Here is a 21,803-nt window from a genome sequence, read left to right on the forward strand (position 1 = left end):
ATCTCCGAGCGGGACTCGGGCGGCGTGCTCGGGAGGGAGACGAGGGAGGTGGGCCGGCCTGGCTCGGCTGGGCCTCGGCCCGGTCGGGCGCGGGTTTTTTTTAAATATTCGCCAAATCTAAAAAAATCGCAGAAAAATAAATAAAAATCCAAAAATGTTAAAACAAATTTTCCCCGTCTAATTAAAATAATTAGAACAAGGTGAACCTTTTCTTGGCCCAAAAATGCAGTTTTGAAAACGTGCAATTTTTTTAATGCAATTAGAATTGCAAAAAAAAATCCGAATAAAATCCAATATTTGATTTTAATATTTTTCCTCCAATATTTCAATTATTGTGGAGAAGTCATATTTTCTCCTCTCATTTATGTTAATCTGAAATATTTTTCGGAGAGAAAATAATTAAAACAAAAAATCCTCGTTTTATTATTTGATAAAAATCAAATATGAAAAATCGGGAAAATCCCCAACTCACTCCGAGGGTCCTTGAGTTGCTTAGGATTTATCGAGGATTTGCCAAAATGCAATAAAATATGCTATGCAATGATGATCTAATGTATAACATTCCAAGTTGAAAATTTGGGATGTTACAAAGAACTACTTGCAGCGGAATAAGTACTCAGATGTAAACATAACAAACCATAGGCATGGTCATCATGATGAAATGAAGACAAGCACATAGTACAAAAAGGGTAAACACAGGATAAAACAGGATGAAGACAAACAGACTGAAGAAATTGAACTGAGGAAATTGAGAAAGTCTTCAGTCAAAGTCTTCAAACAGATATGAACAAGCACACAACAACTGTAATGAGGAAATGAAAGAGTTGAGGAAATAGAACCAGTAGGCTTGGTGAAAACAATGATTTGGTAGACCAGTTCCAACTGCTGTAACAGTTGTACGTCTGGTTGGAGCGGCTAGGTATTTAAACCTGAGGACACACAGTCCCGGACACGCAGTCCTCACCGTATTCTTCTTGACATAAGGTCACACAGACCTCGCCCAATCACTCATGGTAAGTCTTCAGGTGACTTCCAAACCTTCACAAACTCGGTCACTCGGTGATCCACAATTTTCTCTTGGATGCTCTAGACCATGACGCCTAACCGTCTGGAAGATGCACAGTCTTCAAAGGTAACAAGCGTCGGATCCACGCAGGATCAATCTCTTCAGTGATGCTCAATCACTTTGGGTTGTAGGTGTTTGGGTTTGGGTTTTCCTCACTCAATGATTTTTGCTCAAAGTCCTCGGAGGATGGGATGCTCTCAAATGACAAGTGTCAGTTTCTCTCGGAGCAGCCAACCAGCTAGTGGTTGTTGGGGGCGGCTATTTATAGCCTAGGGAGCAGCCCGACATGATAAGACATAAATGCCCTTCAATAATATGACCGTTAGGTGGATAGATATTTTGGGACAGCTGGCGCATAGCACCGCAATGGTCGGAAATTTGAGTATCAAATTCCTCAGGGCTATCATGTTCCTCACTGTGTAGACAATCTGCACTGGCGAATTCCTAACTCCTCAGTCAGAACAAATTCCTCAGAGACCAAAAGAACTTTGTCTCTGTCACTGAAGAATATGACTAAACTATATGAGATTTCCAATGGCTTCACTCGAAGGGATTGGTAGGTGTAGGATTTTGAGTTGAGCATCACATGGAAATTTTCCTTAGTATTTCCTCGACCCCCTTTAACAGTACGGTGTTTCCTATGACTCAAGAAAGAGAAAATGAAACTACGAAAACAGAAGTCTTCAAGCTCCATGTTCCTCGAATGAATACCAAGTCTTCAGGGTCACACCAATTTCTTCACTTTCAAAATCTTCAGAAATCCAAAGTCTTCAGTCGAAGACAATCATTTTTAGGCGTCAACTTTCCCTGTAAATATCAAACTCCTCATAGACTTATAGACATGTGTACACTCACAAACGCATTAGTCCCTTAACCTATAAGTCTTCAATACACCAAAATCACTAAGGGGCACTAGATGCACTTACAATATCCCCCTTTTTGGTGATTGATGACAATATAGGTCAAGTTTTCAACGGGGATAAACATATGAAGTGTAAATACTGTTATTGAGGAATTTGATTGGAAGATATAGAAGAACTCCCCCTGAAGATGTGCATAGTGAGGAATTTGCTTTTGAAGCAATGCACAGTTGAAGAGTAGAATCATGGAGATCTCCCCCTATATCTTGAAATTCATACACGCATTTGACATATAATATGAAGAATTTGAAATGCATGATGAAATATGGTGACTGATGTAATTCAGCATGCGTGCATTAACATTAATGAGGAATAAACATGCGGAAAAACACCGCAAAAGTATCAGGCCACCATAGAGTTTAAGTTTACAACTCGATCCAGCAAGTCTTCAAAAGAATTAGAGTTGTAACTTAGCAAAAAAACGCCCATATACGATAGACCCGCTTGAAGACTAACTCAAATTTCTCCCCCTTTGTCATCGAATGACCAAAAGGATTGAAAAATGAGGACTAACGCCCCTGAAGAATATCAAGTTGATGAAGGAGCGCCAGTGTTGTTGGGGTCGGTTGTCGTTGTAGTAGGGCCTGCCGCAGTGTCGTCCAAGTCTTCATGTTCATCGGTTTCGCGTGATGAAGAATATGAGCTGGCCACCAAGGAAGGAACCTTGACCTTCTTGTATTTCTTCGGTGGAGGTGCAGACCAGTCAAAGTCCTCCTTGAGACCCATTTCCTTCAGATCTTCTTCACCATACAGATGAGATAAGATAGCCCAGGTGCGACCAAAGACTTCATGGAGGTAGTAATGGTTTTTCTTCACTGCATTATGTGTAGCAGTCATGTTGTGAAGAATAGAACCAAACTGACGCTTAACCCATTTATGGTTTCGATCCACCTTCTGGTGAAGACTAAGAAGCAGCTCACGATCAGTCATCACCCTGGGAGCTGTGGCTTGAGGATTTGGCTTGGATGCATTGGCAGCAGAGTCATGAGTGGCAGAGTCATCATTGGTGGAATAAGATGCAGCTTTGCGAAACTGACCATCCAATGGACGAATGCCTTCATCAATAACAGCAGGTGCCTTGACCTTTTCATCAGTTGAGGAATAAGTCCGCTTGAGGACTTCAATTGGGGGCAAGTAGCTGAGGTGATTCTGAAAATCAGCCTTGTAGTTGAGCGAAGACCTGGTTCTGAGGAATCTCATAATCCATGGAGTATAAGGCTTCAACTCAAACGGAGAGAGTGCAACATTGGCCAGAGTCCTCATGAAGAAATCATGATAATTGATAGGAATGCCATGCATGATGTTGAATAGCAAATTCTTCATGATGCCAATGACTTCTTCATCAGACGAGTCGTGGCCTTTGATAGGACTTATTGTCTTCGTCAGAATGCGATAGACTGTTCTTGGCACGTACAGCAATTCCTTCACGAGGAATTTGGTCCTTGGGGCTTGACCGAGCTTCAGAGGCTCCATCAGCACTTGCATATAATGGGCAGTGAGTTCAGGCTCTTGGTACAGGCAACGAGCACCTTCAAGGGGAGGACTGATTGGCAGGGCGTGAAGTAATTCAGAGGCCGGTGCTTTGTAATGAGTGTTTTCTGTCATCCTGTCCAAAACCCAGGAGTTCACATTGTTAGCATCTCCTGTGATGTGCAGCGTTGCGTAGAATTGAAGAATAAGTTCTTCATTCCAATCAACAATGTCAGAGCAAAAGTTGAGGAGGCCTGTGTCATGAAGCACACTGAGGACAGGTGAGAAGCATGGCAGTGATTCCATGTCCACGTGAGGAATATGCTCGTGGTCGAAGACTTTATCCTTGTTGAAGAGCAGTGAAGAATAGAAATTGGACTGGCTGGCAGTCCAAAAGCGCTTCCTTCTAAGACGAGCAGAGTCATAAGGGTTGTAGTCAGTGAAGAAAACATGCTCGCCGAAGGAGTCATCATCCTTGAATTTATGCTTCTTTGAGAAGGGATACTTTGGCTTGGGCTGAGGAGTATCAGTCAATTGCATCACCACCTCAGGGATCGCAATCTCAGGATCCACAGGCTGAGGAATTCTAGGTTCTTCTTCATTGACAGCCTGGGTCTTCAATTCTTCATTAACATTTTCATCAGCACTAGTGGCTGGAATCTCTTCATGTACAGACGGAGTGGCATGAGGTTCTTCAGATCCCATTTGAACTACAGTGTTGACAGGGGACTGAGGAATTTGTTGCAGAGGTGTGAACAAAGGAGAGTTGGGGTGCTGACTTTCCCAAAAGTCATCATTCAGCACTGGTGTAGTACATCCAATGTCCACATCTTCTTCTTCTTCCAATTCTTCAACGCCGGCCTCTTCAGCAGTGAACTGAGGCATGGGCGAGGAGACGATTGGTGTTGAAGGGATTGCATCCGCTTCAATTTCTTCATCCAACTGCTTTGAAGAAGCAGCAAAAGGAATGTCATCATCAGATTCACTTGGAATCACATATTCTTCATCAAAGGGAACAAGGTCCTTTGATGGCATGGATGAGACAAGAATAGCATCAATTGGATTTGCAAAAGAGCTGGTCAAAGGCTTCATCTTCTGAGCTGAAGAATCTGATGAAGTTGATGCCTTCGTTTTCTTCACAGCTGCACGCTCTGCAGCCTTGGTCTTCTTCACATCTGATGCAAATGGAAGGATCGGAGTCGGTGTAGGTGCAGGAGCAGCAGAGGAAATTGGTTCAATTTCTTCAGGCACAACTGATGCAGTTTCCCTGACTTCTTCAGTTTCTTCAGGCGCAACACTAGTGGATGCCCTGGCAATTTCTTCAGCGGCTGGAATGCAGTCATCAGCCCTGGTACTCTCAGTTTCTTCAGCAGCCTGATTTTCATCCGTGGTGCTGGCATTTTCTTCAGTCGGCTGAGCAGATGCCTCAGCCTGAGGATTTTCTTGTTGCATTGGAGCTGCAACATTCTTGGTGAGTCCTTCAGCTAGATTCACAAAACGGACCTTGGCTCCCAGCCAATCAGCGCGGTATGAGTCAAATTCATCACTGAGCTTTTTGATCTCAGATTGAATAGTGACAAGTTCTTCAGTTGTCATAGAGACAACGTTTTTCTTCAGATAGCGCCTCCTTCTTGTACTACGCTTTCTTGATCTGCCTGGCCTTTTCAAATTTCCATTTCTCTTCTTGAGTAAAGGCAGTCAACATATGACTTTGACCAGGAGTCAGCTTGAAATCAGGCATAGGAGTGTTAGGGTCCTTGTGCCAGAGATCAATGTAGTCAAGGATCAATTTCGGATCCAAAAGCAGGGGCACATTTGTGCCTTTGGCTCTAGCGGCCTTGAGCTGCCTGTCTCTGATGATTTCGGCAAGTTCCTCATCATCAGCTTTGTCATCATCAGATGGTACTTGAAAAGCGACCTACTTCTTGTGAGGACTTGGTCGAGAGCCTCGTCCAGCAGTGGCCTTTTTCTTCAGCAAAGAGGGGCCAGTTGATGAATTTGGTGCAGTTGAGGAACTAGCAGAAGCTCCTGAGGCAATAGAGATGCCTGTTGTCCTTTGGCACGTGGGGATATGCGCAGGTGCTGAGGATTTGGTCAGAGCAGCTGAGGACTTTGGCGGAGGAGCTGAGGACTTTGTAGGAGCTGGAGCAGCTTGAGGAGTTGTCCGTGAGGGCTTTGAAGAATCTGGCCGTGAGGGCATTGCTGAGGAACTTGGCCGTGAGGGCATTGAACTTGAAGCACTTGGCTTATGAGCAGGCTTCTTTGACATGGCCTCCTTCGGCTTGCTTGCAGAGGCCTCAACAGCAGCAGCAGAGTTTTCATTGAATTTCCTCACTGCTTCCTTAGCCAGTTTGGCTAGCTTGGCCTGGCGCTTGGCCCATTCATCAGGATTATCCTCACCACGCTTGAGGCTGGTGGATCTGCTACTTGGCCAGGTGCCAATGGAGTTCTTGGGCATGGAGGATTTAGAGCGAATTTCTTCATATACTTGGGAGTAACATACCTGTACTCCCTCCATTCTCATGCCCATCTCCTCTCTATCCTTTGGATGTGCACCTTGCGCGAATTTTTGTCCTCCTTGCCAAATTTGGCCTCATTAGGAGTGCAGTAATCCTTGTATATGTCATGAGGGATCTCAAAAGCAGTATTGACCTCAGGCCTCTTTCCTCCCTTCTGTGGCTTCTTTCCATCAGCCATTTTCCTCAGCTGAGGAATTTGAATAATAGAATTCTCTGAAGAGGTGTGCAACTTTTCTTCGAGGAACGCTGCAAATGAGTTAAGTTGATGAGAACCTAGTGATTCAGCAGCGGACATGTGTATCTATGAACAGAGTATAGTTGCGAGGAATTTGGAGAGGTCATATGCGTTCTCAGAAGGTTTTGCAAAAAGAACAAGTTTGAGGAATTTGACCAGATGAGTCTTGAAGAATTTCGCTAAGCGTTCTTTGTCTTAGGTTCCAGAGTTGTATAGATTGAAAATCCACACAATTGAGGAATCTTGAAGAGAAATGTCGCTTAGAGAAACAGATCAAGAACAGATGACATGTGAGGTGTTCAGTGTGTGAATATTTGAAGAATAAACACCTTTTGAAGATTTGAAGAAAACATTTGAATCAAAGAGGGTAGTAAAAGTAACTTTTAATTACCCTGGACAAAGAACACGATGAACTGGGAAGTGTAGATGTGAAGTCCGTCAGTTCAGATCTTCCACGCCCTAACTTGGCAGAGGAAGACAGCTACGGCGGCGGCAGAGTGAAGAAATCCGCGGCCGGCGCGAGTACGACGGCGACGAGGTCAAGGCAGTGAAGCTCTTCCTCACCGGCGATGATGAAGTAGCGGCACTAGGGTTTGAGAAGCTCGAGCGGGAGTGAGGTCGAGCGGAGTAAAAACAAAGTGAGGAAGGGGAGGGGTATACATAGCCAAGGTGAAAAACTGTTCGCCCGAAGAAATTGGACGAACGTGCCCCTGACCCTTCTCATCCGCTTGACATGTGTCACCCACGTACTGAAAGTGGCGATCGTGTGAGATCGTGGGTGAATAGATAAGTATTATCGTGGAATGTGGAATGGTTTGAGCGGCAAAGCCGAAAATTCAGATAAGATCAGTTTAAAGTTCCGTTCGCAAATTCTTCAGCTAACAAGGACACAGTGAAGATTTTGAACGGGTTTCAAATAGAACGCACATGAAGAATTTGTGAATATATTGGGTTGAGTATAGCATAGAGGGGGGAGGGTCCGATCACATTCACTTAGCAGAAAAACACGTTGAAGAAATAGCAATAAGTGAATGTTGTAGAGGACATAAACTCATATATATATAGCCAATGAAGAAAAATGATGGAAACGGTGAAGACAATGCAAAGTTGAAGAAAATGAACAACTGAGGAATTTCAACTGAGGAAAAACTCAAATTGAAGATTTTCAACTTTTGGTGGTGGCGTGACCCACCGTATAAGAATGATGACTTCAGACACCGCGTACAATTGTCATAGGGCTCTGAGAGTCAAATTCTTCATTAATTTCTTCACACTTAGAGTGTTAGTCTTCATTGATTGAAGAAAAACGTTTCTTCATGTGTTGCACATCTAAGTCATCAATTTTGCATGTGTTAGGATGAGTGTCCTTTTCAAAGAACATTCGAAGATTCTAAAATATTTAGCTCACACCGCAACTTGCTAAATCTCTTCTCATCCAAGGGCTTTGTGAAGATATCGGCTAGCTGTTCTTCAGTCTTCACATGCTCAATAGAGATGTCGCCCTTCAACACATGATCACGAAGAAAATGATGACGAATCTGAATGTGCTTTGTCTTCGAGTGCTGAACTAGGTTCTGTGCAATCTTGATGGCACTCTCATTGTCACAATAGAGAGGTACATTCTTCATGTTGACGCCGTAGTGCTTGAGAGTTTGCTTCATCCATAGCAATTGAGCACAGCAAGAACCAGCAGCAATGTACTCAGCTTCAGCAGTAGACAGTGATACGCAATTCTGTTTCTTCGAGGACCAACAGACCAAAGATCTTCCAACGAAATGGCATGTGCCTGATGTTGACTTGCGGTCCACACGATCACCAGCATAGTCAGAGTCTGAATCTCCAATGAGATCAAAAGCTGAGCCATTGGGGTACCATAATCCAAGTGTTGGTGTGTGAGCTAGATATCAAAGAATATGCTTCATAGCCTTATGGTGTGATTCCTTCGGTGTAGCTTGAAAGCGGGCACACATGCAAACACTAAGCATAATATCTAGCCTAGATGCACATAAGTACAATAATGAACCAATCATGGAGCAGTATACCTTTTGATCGAAGTCAATACCATTTTCATCAGTGCATAGATGGCCATTTGTGGGCATAGAAATTTTGACTCCTTTGCAATCTTGCATGTCGAATTTCCTCAATATGTCCTTGAGGTATTTCTCCAGAGATATAAATATGCCATTGCGCTGTTGACGAATTTGAAGACCTAAGAAGAATTTCAATTCTCCCATCATAGACATTTCAGATTCCTCTCTCATCATATAACCAAATTCGTCAGTGTAACGTTGGTCAGTACAGCCCAAGATAATATCATCGACATATATTTGGCACACAAACAATTCACCATCATAAGATTTAGTGAAAATAGTGTTGGGGAACGTAGTAATTTCAAAAAATTCCTACGCACACGCAAGATCATGGTGATGCATAGCAACGAGAGGGGAGAGTGTTGTCCACGTACCCTCGTAGACCGACAGCGGAAGCGTTATCACAACGCGGTTGATGTAGTCGTACGTCTTCACGATCCGACCGATCAAGTACCGAACGTACGACACCTCCGAGTTCTACACACATTCAGCTCGATGACATCCCTCGAACTCCGATCCAGCCGAGTGTTGAGGGAGAGTTTCGTCAGCACGACGGCGTGGTGACGATGATGATGTTCCACCGACGCAGGGCTTCGCCTAAGCTCCGCAACGGTATTATCGAGGCATAATATGGTGGAGGGGGGCACCGCACACGGCTAAAATATCGTATCTCAAGTTGTGTATAGAGGTGCCCCCTGCCCCCGTATATAAAGGAGCAAGCGGGAGGCCGGCTACCCTAGGCACGCCAAGGAGAGGGGGGGAGTCCTCCTCCTAGTAGGAGTAGGACTCCCCTTTCCTAGTCCTACTAGGAAAAGAAGGGGGGAAGGAAAGAGAGGGAGAGGGAGAGGGAAAGGGGGCTGCGCCCCCTTCTCCTAGTCCAACTAGGACTCCTCTTGGGAGGGGGCGCACCACCTCCTGGCTGCTTCCCTCTCTCTCCCCTCAAGGCCCACTAAGGCCCAATACTTCCCCGGGGGGTTCCGGTAACCCTCCGGCACTCCGGTTTAATCTGAAACTTCTCCGGAACACTTCCGGTGTCTGAATATAGTCGTCCAATATATCAATCTTTATGTCTCGACCATTTCGAGACTCCTCGTCATGTCCGTGATCACATCCGGGACTCCGAACAACCTTCGGTACATCAAAACATATAAACTCATAATATAACTATCATCGTAACTTTAAGCGTGCGGACCCTTCGGGTTCGAGAACTATGTAGACATGACCGAGACACCTCTCCGGTCAATAACCAATAGCGGGACCTGGATGCCCATATTGGCTCCCACATATTCTACGAAGATCTTTATCGGTCAGACCGCATAACAACATATGTTGTTCCCTTTGTCATCGGTATGTTACTTGCCCGAGATTTGATCGTCGGTATCTCGATACCTAGTTCAATCTTGTTACTGGCAAGTCTCTTTACTCATTCCGTAATACATCATCCCGCAACTAACTCATTAGTCACAATGCTTGCAAGGCTTATAGTGATGTGCATTACCGAGTGGGCCCAGAGATACCTCTCCGACAATCTGAGTGACAAATCCTAATCTCGAAATACGCCAACCCAACAAGTACCTTTGGAGACACCTGTAGATCACCTTTATAATCACCCAGTTAGGTTGTGACGTTTGGTAGCACACAAAGTGTTCCTCCGATAAACGGGAGTTGCATAATCTCATAGTCATAGGAACATGTATAAGTCATGAAGAAAGCAATAGCAACATACTAAACGATCGGGTGCTAAGCTAACAGAATGGGTCAAGTCAATCACGTCATTCTCCTAATGAGGTGATCCCGTTAATCAAATGACAACTCATGTCTATGGCTAGGAAACATAACCATCTTTGATATACGAGCTAGTCAAGTAGAGGCATACTAGTGACACTCTGTTTGTCTATGTATTCACACATGTATTATGTTTCCGGTTAATACAATTCTAGCATGAATAATAAACATTTATCATGATATAAGGAAATATATAATACTTTATTATTGCCTCTAGGGCATATTTCCTTCAGTCTCCCACTTGCACTAGAGTCAATAATCTAGATTACATAGTAATGATTCTTACACCCATGGAGTCTTGGTGCTGATCATGTTTTGCTCGTGGAAGAGGCTTAGTCAACGGGTCTGCAACATTCAGGTCCGTATGTATCTTGCAAATTTCTATGTCTCCCACCTGGACTAAATCCCGGATGGAATTGAAGCATCTTCTGATGTGCTTGGTTCTCTTGTGAAATCTGGATTCCTTTGCTAAGGCAATTGTACCAGTATTGTCACAAAAGATTTTCATTGGTCCCGATGTACTAGGTATGACACCTAGATCGGATATGAACTCCTTCATCCAGACTCCTTCATTTGCTGCTTCCGAAGCAGCTATGTATTCCGCTTCACACGTAGATCCCGCCACGACACTTTGCTTAGAACTGCACCAACTGACAACTCCACCGTTCAATGTAAATACATATCCAGTTTGCGATTTCGAATCATCCGGATCAGTGTCAAAGCTTGCATCAACGTAACCCCTTACGATGAGCTCTTTGTCACCTCCATAAACGAGAAACATATCCTTAGTCCTTTTCAGGTATTTCAGGATGTTCTTGACCGCTGTCCAGTGATCCACTCCTGGATTACTTTGGTACCTCCCTGCTAAACTTATAGCAAGGGACACATCAGGTCTGGTACACAGCATTGCATACATGATAGAGCCTATGGCTGAAGCATAGGGAACATCTTTCATCTTCTCTCTATCTTCTGCAGTGGTCGGGCATTGAGTCTTACTCAATCTCACACCTTGTAGTACAGGCAAGAACCATTTCTTTGCTTGATCCATTTTGAACTTCTTCAAAACTTTGTCAAGGTATGTGCTTTGTGAAAGTCCAATTAAGCGTCTTAATCTATCTCTATAGATCTTAATGCCTAATATATATGCAGCTTCACCGAGGTCTTTCATTGAAAAACTTTTATTCAAGTATCCCTTTATGCTATCCAGAAATTCTATATCATTTCCAATCAATAATATGTCATCCACATATAATATCAGAAATGCTATCGAGCTCCCACTCACTTTCTTGTAAATACAGGCTTCTCCAAAAGTCTGTATAAAACCAAATGCTTTGATCACACTATCAAAACGTTTATTGCAACTCCGAGAGGCTTGCACCAGTCCATAAATGGATCGCTGGAGCTTGCACACTTTGTTAGCTCCCTTTGGATCGACAAAACCTTCCGGTTGCATCATATACAACTCTCCTTCTAGAAATCCATTCAGGAATGCAGTTTTGACATCCATTTGCCAAATTTCATAATCATAAAATGCGGCAATTGCTAACATGATTCGGACAGACTTAAGCATCGCTACGGGTGAGAAGGTCTCATCGTAGTCAATTCCTTGAACTTGTCGAAAACCTTTCGCAACAAGTCGAGCTTTATAGACAGTAACATTACCATCAGCGTCAGTCTTCTTCTTGAAGATCCATTTGTTTTCAATGGCTTGCCGACCATTGGGCAAGTCAACCAAAGTCCATACTTTGTTCTCATACATGGATCCCATCTCGGATTTCATGGCTTCAAGCCATTTTGCGGAATCTGGACTCACCATCGCTTCTTCATAGTTCGTAGGTTCGTCATGGTCTAGTAACATGACCTCCAGAACAGGATTACCGTACCACTCTGGTGTGGATCTTGATCTAGTTGACCTACGAGGTTCAGTAATAACTTGATCTGAAGTTTCATGATCATTATCATTAACTTCCTCACTACTTGGTGTAGGTGTCGCAGAAACTGATTTCTGCGATGATCTACTTTCCAATAAGGGAGCAGGTACAGTTACCTCATCAAGTTCTACTTTCCTCCCACTCACATCTTTCGAGAGAAACTCCTTCTCTAGAAAGGATCCATTCCTAGCAACGAATATCTTGCCTTCGGATCTGTGATAGAAGGTATACCCAGCAGTCTCTTTTGGGTATCCTATGAAGACACATTTCTCTGATTTAGGTTCGAGCTTATCAGGTTGAAGTTTCTTCACATAAGCATCGCAATCCCAAACTTTAAGATACGACAACTTTGGTTTCTTGCCAAACCATAGTTCATAAGGCGTCGTCTCAACGGATTTCGATGGTGTCCTATTTAGAGTGAATGCAGCCGTCTCTAAAGCATAACCCCAAAATGATAGCGGTAAATCAGTAAGAGACATCATAGATCGCACCATATCTAATAAAGTACGATTACGACGTTAGGACACACCATTACGCTGTGGTGTTCCGGGTGGCGTGAGTTGCGAAACTATTCCACATTGTTTCAAATGTAGGCCAAACTCGTAACTCAAATATTCTCCTCCACGATCAGATCGTAGGAATTTTATTTTCTTGTTACGATGATTTTCAACTTCACTCTGAAATTCTTTGAACTTTTCAAATGTTTCAGACTTATGTTTCATTAAGTAGATATACCCATATCTGCTCAAATCATCTGTGAAGGTGAGAAAATAACGATATCCCCCACGAGCCTCAATATTCATCGGACCACATACATCTGTATGTATGATTTCCAACAAATCTGTTGCTCTCTCCATAGTTCTGGAGAACGGTGTTTTGGTCATCTTGCCCATGAGGCACGGTTCGCAAGTACCAAGTGATTCGAATCAAGTGATTCCAAAATTCCATCAGTATGGAGTTTCTTCATGCGCTTTACACCGATATGACCCAAACGGCAATGCCACAAATAAGTTACACTGTCATTATTAACTCTACATCTTTTGGCTTCGACATTATGAATATGTGTATCACTACTATCGAGATTCATTAAAAATAGACCACTCTTCAAGGGTGCATGACCATAAAAGATATTATTCATATAAATAGAACAACCATTATTCTCTGATTTAAATGAATAACCGTCTCGCATTAAACAAGATCCAGATATAATGTTCATGCTCAACGCTGGCACCAAATAACAATTATTTAGGTCTAAAACTAATCCCGAAGGTAGATGTAGAGGTAGCGTGCCGATGGCGATCACATCGACTTTGGAACCATTTCCCACGCGCATCGTCACCTCGTCCTTAGCCAATCTTCGCTTAATCCGTAGCCCCTGTTTCGAGTTGCAAATATTAGCAACAGAACCAGTATCAAATACCCAGGTGCTACTGCGAGTATTAGTAAGGTACACATCAATAACATGTATATCACATATACCTTTGTTAACCTTGCCTTCCTTCTTATCCGCCAAATACTTGGGGCAGTTCCGCTTCCAGTGACCAGTCTGCTTACAGTAGAAGCACTCAGTTTTAGGCTTAGGTCCAGACTTGGATTTCTTCTCCTGAACAGCAACTTGCTTGCTGTTCTTCTTGAAGTTCCCTTTCTTCTTCCCTTTGCCCTTTTTCTTGAAACTAGTGGTTTTACTGACCATCAACACTTGATGCTCCTTTTTGATTTCTACCTCCGCTGCCTTTAGCATTGCGAAGAGCTCGGGAATTGTCTTATCCATCCCTTGCATGTTATAGTTCATCACGAAGCTCTTGTAGCTTGGTGGCAGTGATTGAAAAATTCTGTCAATGATGCAATCATCCGGAAGTTGAACTCCCAGTTGAATCAAGTGATTATTATACCCAGACATTCTGAGTATATGCTCACTGACAGAACTATTCTCTTCCATCTTGCAGCTATAGAACTTATTGGAGACTTCATATCTCTCAATCCGGGCATTTGCTTGAAATATTAACTTCAACTCCTGGAACATCTCATATGCTCCATGACGTTCAAAATGTCGTTGAAGACCCGGTTCTAAGCCGTAAAGCATGGCACACTGAACTATTGAGTAGTCATCAGCTTTGCTCTGCCAGACGTTCATAACTTCTGGGGTCGCTCTTGCAGGAGGCCTGGCACCTAGCGGTGCTTCTAGGACGTAATTCTTCTGTGCAGCAATGAGGATAATCCTCAAGTTACGGACCCAGTCCGTGTAATTGCTACCATCATCTTTCAACTTAGCTTTCTCAAGGAACGCATTAAAATTCAACGGAACAACAGCACGGGCCATTTATCTACAATTAACATAGACAAGCAAGATACTATCAGGTACTAAGTTCATGATAAATTTAAGTTCAATTAATCATATTACTTAAGAACTCCCACTTAGATAGACATCCCTCTAATCATCTAAGTGATTACGTGATCCAAAGCAACTAAACCATGTCCGATTAACACGTGAGATGGAGTAGTTTCAATGGTGAACATCACTATGTTGATCATATCTACTATATGATTCACGCTCGACCTTTCGGTCTCTGTGTTCCGAGGCCATATCTGTATATGCTAGGCTCGTCAAGTTTAACCTGAGTATTCCGCGTGTGCAACTGTTTTGCACCCGTTGTATTTGAACGTAGAGCCTATCACACCCGATTAACACGTGGTGTCTCAGCACGAAGAACTTTCGCAACGGTGCATACTCAGGGAGAACACTTTTATCTTGAAATTTTAGTGAGAGATCATCTTATAATGCTACCGTCAATCAAAGCAAGATAAGATGCATAAAGGATTAACATCACATGCAATCAATATAAGTGATATGATATGGCCATCATCATCTTGTGCTTGTGATCTCCATCTCCAAAGCACCGTGCTTGTGATCTCCATCTCCGAAGCACCGTCATGATCACCATCGTCACAGGCGCGACACCTTGATCTCCATCGTAGTATCGTTGTCGTCTCGCCAAATAATTGCTTTTACGACTATCGCTACCGCTTAGTGATAAAGTAAAACTATTACATGGTGATTGCATCTCATACAATAAAGCAACAACCATATGGCTCCTGCCAGTTGCCGATAACTCGGTTACAAAACATGATCATCTCATACAACAAATTATATCACATCATGTCTTGACCATATCACATCACAACATTCCCTGCAAAAACAAGTTAGACGTCCTCTACTTTGTTGTTGCAAGTTTTACGTGGCTGCTACGGGCTTAGCAAGAACCGTTCTTACCTACGTCAAAACCACAACGATAGTTTGTCAAGTTGGTGCTGTTTTAACCTTCGCAAGGACCGGACGTAGCCACACTCGGTTCAACTAAAGTGAGAGAGACAGACACCCGCCAGTCACCTTTAAGCAACGAGTGCTCCGAACGGTGAAACCAGTCTCGCGTAAGCGTACGCGTAATGTCGGCCCGGGCTGCTTCATCTCACAATACCGCTGAACCAAAGTATGACATGCTGGTAAGCAGTATGACTTATATCGCCCACAACTCACTTGTGTTCTACTCATGCATAGCTTCAACACATAAAACCAGGCTCTGATACCATTGTTGGGGAACGTAGTAATTTCAAAAAAATTCCTACGCACACGCAAGATCATGGTGATGCATAGCAACGAGAGGGGAGAGTGTTGTCCATGTACCCTCGTAGACCGACAGCGGAAGCGTTATCACAACGCGGTTGATGTAGTCGTACGTCTTCACGATCCGACCGATCAAGTACCGAACGTACGGCACCTCCGAGTTCTACACACGTTCAGCTCGATGGCGTCCCTCGAACTCCGATCCAGCCGAGTGTTGAGGGAGAGTTTCGTCAGCACGACGGCGTGGTGACAATGATGATGTTCCACCGATGCAGGGCTTCGCCTAAGCTCCGCAACGGTATTATTGAGGCGTAATATCGTGGAGGGGGGGCACCGCACACGGCTAAAATATCGTATCTCAAGTTGTGTATAGAGGTGCCCCCTGCCCCCGTATATAAAGGAGCAAGGGGGAGGCCGGCTGCCCTAGGCGCGCCAAGGAGAGGGGGGGAGTCCTCCTCCTAGTAGGAGTAGGACTCCCCTTTCCTAGTCCTACTAGGAAAAGAAGGGGGGAAGGAAAGAGAGGGAGAGGGAGAGGGAAAGGGGGCTGCGCCCCCTTCTCCTAGTCCAACTAGGACTCCTCCTGCGAGGGGGCGCACCACCTCCTGGCTGCTGCCCTCTCTCTCCCCTCAAGGCCCACTAAGGCCCAATACTTCCCCGGGGGGTTCCGGTAACCCTCCGGCACTCCGGTTTAATCTGAAACTTCTCCGGAACACTTCCGGTGTCTGAATATAGTCGTCCAATATATCAATCTTTATGTCTCGACCATTTCGAGACTCCTCGTCATGTCCGTGATCACATCCGGGACTCCGAACAACCTTCGATACATCAAAACATATAAACTCATAATATAACTGTCATCGTAACTTTAAGCGTGCGGACCCTTCGGGTTCGAGAACTATGTAGACATGACCGAGACACCTCTCCGGTCAATGACCAATAGCGGGACCTGGATGCCCATATTGGCTCCCACATATTTTACGAAGATCTTTATCGGTCAGACCGCATAACAACATACGTTGTTCCCTTTGTCATCGGTATGTTACTTGCCCGAGATTCGATCGTCGGTATCTCGATACCTAGTTCAATCTCGTTACTGGCAAGTCTCTTTACTCGTTCCGTAATACATCATCCCGCAACTATCTCATTAGTCACAATGCTTGCAAGGCTTATAGTGATGTGCATTACCGAGTGGGCCCAGAGATACCTCTCCGACAATCGGAATGACAAATCCTAATCTCGAAATACGCCAACCCAACAAGTACCTTTGGAGACACTTGTAGAGCACCTTTATAATCACCCAGTTACGTTGTGACGTTTGGTAGCACACAAAGTGTTCCTCCGGTAAACGGGAGTTGCATAATCTCATAGTCATAGGAACATGTATAAGTCATGAAGAAAGCAATAGCAACATACTAAACGATCGGGTGCTAAGCTAACGGAATGGGTCAAGTCAATCACGTCATTCTCCTAATGAGGTGATCCCGTTAATCAAATGACAACTCATGTCTATGGCTAGGAAACATAACCATCTTTGATTAACGAGCTAGTCAAGTAGAGGCATACTAGTGACACTCTGTTTGTCTATGTATTCACACATGTATTATGTTTCCGGTTAATACAATTCTAGCATGAATAATAAACATTTATCATGATATAAGGAAATATATAATACTTTATTATTGCCTCTAGGGCATATTTCCTTCAAATAGTTGGGTCAAGTGAACCGGGTTTGAAGCCTTTCTTCATGAGGAATTCCTTCAAAGTATCATACCACGCCCGAGGGGCCTGCTTGAGGCCATAGAGGGCCTTATTGAGTCTGAAGACTTTGTCAGGATTCTTTGGATCTTCAAAACCTGGGGGTTGAGCAACATGTACTTTTTCCTCAAGCTTACCATTGGGGAATGCACTTTTCAGATCCATTTGATATAAAGTGATATCATGATGGTTAGCATAAGCAAGTAATATGCGAATAGCCTCAAGTCTAGCAATAGGTGCAAAAGATTCATCGAAATCAATTCCTTCAACCTGTGTGTAGCCTTGAGCTACAAGCTGGGCCTTATTCCTCACCACAAGGCCATTTTCATCTTCCTTGTTGCGGTAGATCCACTTTGTGCCAATGATATTGTGCTTGAGAGGATCTGGACGTTTGACCAGTTCCCAGACGTTGTTGAGCTCGAATTGATGTAATTCTTCTTGCATAGCTTGAATCCACTCAGGCTCCAGAAATGCTTCATCTACCTTAGTGGGCTCTGTGATAGAGACAAAAGCAAAGTGCCCACAAAAGTTAGACAAATGTGAAGCTCTTGAGCGTGTGAGGGGACCTGGAATGTTGATATCGCTGATGGTTTTCTCAATTTGCACTTCGTTTGCAACGCGAGGATGAGCTGGTTGTCGTCGAGGAATTTGATCAGCATTTTCTTCAGCACCATTTTCCTCAGCACCATTTTCTTCAGGTGCATCAGCTCGACGTTCTTCACGATCTGGAATGAATTCTTCAGCAGATTCTGCGGTCGGAATGACATCCTCAGTAGCCTTGAACTTGATAGTTTCCTCAGGTGCGGGTTCATCTATCATAGAAGGTAGGTGCTCTCTTTGCGAGCCATTAGTTTCATCGAACCGCACATCTATAGTTTCAACAACTTTGTGGTGAACGTTGTTGAAGACTCTGTAGGTGTGCGAGTCCTTTCCGTAACCAAGCATAAAACCCTCATGTGCTTTCGGTGCAAATTTAGAGTTGTGATGAGGATCTCTAATCCAGCATTTAGCACCAAAGACTTTGAAATAACTCACATTGGGTTTCTTGTCAATGAGAAGTTCATAAGCAGTCTTCTTGAAGAATTTGTGAAGATAGACCCTGTTAATGATGTGGCAAGCAGTATCAATTGCTCCAATCCAGAAATGTCGAGGCATCTTGTATTCATCAAGCATAGTGCGAGCCATCTCAACAAGAGTCTTGTTCTTGCGCTCCACGACGCCGTTCTGCTGAGGAGTATAAGGAGCAGATAACTCATGAGTAATACCAAGTTCAACAAGATAGTCATCAAGACCAGAGTTCTTGAACTCAGTTCCATTGTCACTTCTGATGTGCTTGATCTTCACACCAAAGTTGGTTGAAGCCCTCGAGGAAAATCGTTTGAAGACTTCCTGCACTTCATGTTTGTAAGTGACAATATGCACCCATGTGTAACGAGAGTAATCATCAACAATAACAAAGCCATATAGAGATGCTTCATTTGTAAATGCAGAATAGTGATTAGGACCAAAGAGATCCAGGTGAAGCAATTCAAATGGTCGAGTAGTAGTCATGATAGTCTTTGTTGGATGCTTGGCCTTGGTCATCTTTCCAGCTTCGCAGGCTCCGCACAAGTGATCCTTGAGGAATTTGACATTCTCAATGCCAATGACATGCTTCTTCTTTGCAAGCGTGTGCAAATTCCTCATGCCTGCATGACCAAGTCGTCGATGCCGTAGCCAGCCTTCTGAAGCTTTTGCAAGTAGGCATACGGCTGGTTGTGGTCCTGTAGAGAAATCAACAATATACACATCTCCTCTCCTAAAGCCTTCGAAGACTTTGGAATGGTCAGCTTCCATGATCACAACACAACGATACTTGCCAAAGACAACAACCATATCAAGATCACAAAGCATTGAGACAGACATGAGGTTGTATCCTAAGGACTCGACAAGCATGACTTTGTCCATCTGTCGATCCTTTGAGATCACAACCTTACCTAGACCCAATACCTGACTTTTGCCTTTGTCAGCGAAGATGATATGCTTCAGATGCGATGGAGATAAGGGAGCATCCATCAAAAGATTCTTGTCACCAGTCATGTGATTTGTACATCCACTATCGAGGACCCACTCATTTCCTTCGAGTTGATCATCCTGCAGATGAATTAGTGCAACTTACAAACTCATATACTTCATCAGTGAAGAATATGACATCAATTTCATCAGATCAATTTCATCAAGCAATAGAATAGATAAAAACAGTATGAGGACGTGAGAAATGAAAGTTCATTTCTTCATGATTAGCCTGCGTCCTTTCAGGCATTTTCAGGTCTCCAGCAATTTGTTCAGACGTTTAAGCACGTCTGGAGACCTGACCCTGCATAAGAGATTAGTTCTTTTTCTTCACCACCCACATCTGAAGGGGTGGCAAAGAGTTCATCACTCTGCGAGCTCCATATGAGAAAGGTGGCATAGAAGCCAGTCCACTTCGTTTCACATAAGAGGAATTAGGGTAAGCATATGAATAAGCGGAGAATTTCTTCGAGGTCTTATGAACATAATGATTAGAAGAATAATGCTCATATTCATAGCCCTTAGCTCTTCCCTGCGAAACAGAGTTGTTAGCACGATGATGTTCATATGAGGACTTTGATCCTTTTGAGGAATTTGATCCACGTGAGGAGTTTGGTCCATATGAGGACTTGGATCCATATGAAGAATTTGGTCCATATGAAGAATTTGATATGGGGTTCCTATTCTTCACAGGTGGTGTCATGAGGACATTCACCTGAAGACTTTCAAGGCACTTTTTGGGAACCCAGATTTTCTTCATAGGGGAACCATTCCTGCAGTTAGTGCCAACATATCTAGCAAATACTTCACCATTCTGATTTTTGAATAGTTTATAGTTGGAGTCAAATGACTCATCAGAAGAATGAGGAGATTCACATGTAAAGCCAGATAAATTGGATGGATCAACTGGAGGTCCCTTTGCAGCAACCCATGAGGTTTTGGGGTACTGCTCAGGCTTCCAATATGTACCATCAGCATTGAGTTTCCTTTCAAAGGCAATGCCCCCTTTCCTAGGGTTCCTGTTGAGGATCTGCTTTTTAAGCACATCACAAAGAGTCTGATGCCCTTTGAGGCTTTTGTACATGCCTGTCATGTACAATTCCTTCAGCCCTGCATCATCAGTGATACTAGCAATGTCCTCAGATGAGGAATTAGTGATAGCAGAGACAGGTGAAGAATTTGTAGCATTAGAAGCATTTGAGCATTCGGGTGAAGAATTAACAGATTCACGTTCAATGCACTTCAAACATGGAGGAACAAATTCTTCCTGAGCAGCGCTGATTTGTTGAGCAAGTAATGAATCGCGCTCCTTCTGAAGATCTTCATAACTCACTCTTAGCTTTTCAAGATCTTGCTTTCTTTGAAGAAATTCATAAGAAAGCTTCTCGTGATCAGATAAGAAAGTGTTATGATGACCTTGAAGGGTGTCATACTTAGTATGAAGTCTCTGAATACTTTCAGCCAAAGCTTTCGACTGATCCATTTCTTCACCCAACATATCATCGCTCTTACTTAGCATGTATTGAACTTTTTCTAAAGCTCTTTGTTGTTTAGTGGCAAGGGAAGCAAGTTTGACATAACTTGGTCCAAATTCATCATGATTCATCATCACTGGATTCGGACAGATAGCATTCAGTTACCTTTGCACCATTTGCCATAAGGCATGGTGAAGAAGATGATGATTCTGGTTTGAATGTCATCGATTTTAGAGATTCCTTGAAGTCCTCAAACCAAGGATCATGACGGGTTCGATGACCTTCATAGACCTCAGAGAGACGGTCCCAGATAAGCTTTGCATGATCGAGATGCATGATGTTCCTGAACTGATTTTGAGACAGACAGGAGCAGAAGACATCCTTCGCCGTGAGGTTGAGAAGAGTGTACTTGCGAATGTCATCAGCTTCCGCCATCTTGCACAGATCGGTAAGACCAATCTCAGTGATGGTCCACAGCTCGCTGTTCATCGCCATGAGGCGCTTCTTGATCATGGCCTTCCACTTGGGATACTCGTGACCGTCAAAGATGGGGCATGACACAGTCTTCATTCCTGTGGTCGACATAACTAAAACTCCAGGCGGTTAAACCAAAATCACACAGAACAATGGAGTACCTTGCTCTGATACCAATTGAAAGTGCGTTATATCGACTAGAGGGGGGTGAATAGGCGATTTTTATGAATTCTTCACTGAGAAATTTCAGGGTGAGGAAATTCAGAGTTGTACAAAAGAACATATTCTCCGACTTTAAACTCACGTTTTTGAATTCTTTTGTCATGCCATCTTTTAACTTTTTCTTTAAATGACTTTGCATTTTCATAAGCTTGGGTTCTCCATTCATCTGATGAGCTTATATCAAATA

At 43.5% G+C, this 21,803-nt stretch overlaps 1 pseudogene; it reads right to left on the minus strand.

Annotated features, from left to right (window-relative positions):
- LOC123076209 (uncharacterized) overlaps nt 1-21,490 on the minus strand; it is a 90,375-nt pseudogene extending 68,885 nt beyond the window's left edge.
- Between the last annotated feature and the right edge of the window lie 313 nt (nt 21,491-21,803).

Source organism: Triticum aestivum, chromosome 3D (genome assembly GCF_018294505.1).
Source record: "Triticum aestivum cultivar Chinese Spring chromosome 3D, IWGSC CS RefSeq v2.1, whole genome shotgun sequence".
NCBI lineage: Eukaryota > Viridiplantae > Streptophyta > Magnoliopsida > Poales > Poaceae > Triticum > Triticum aestivum.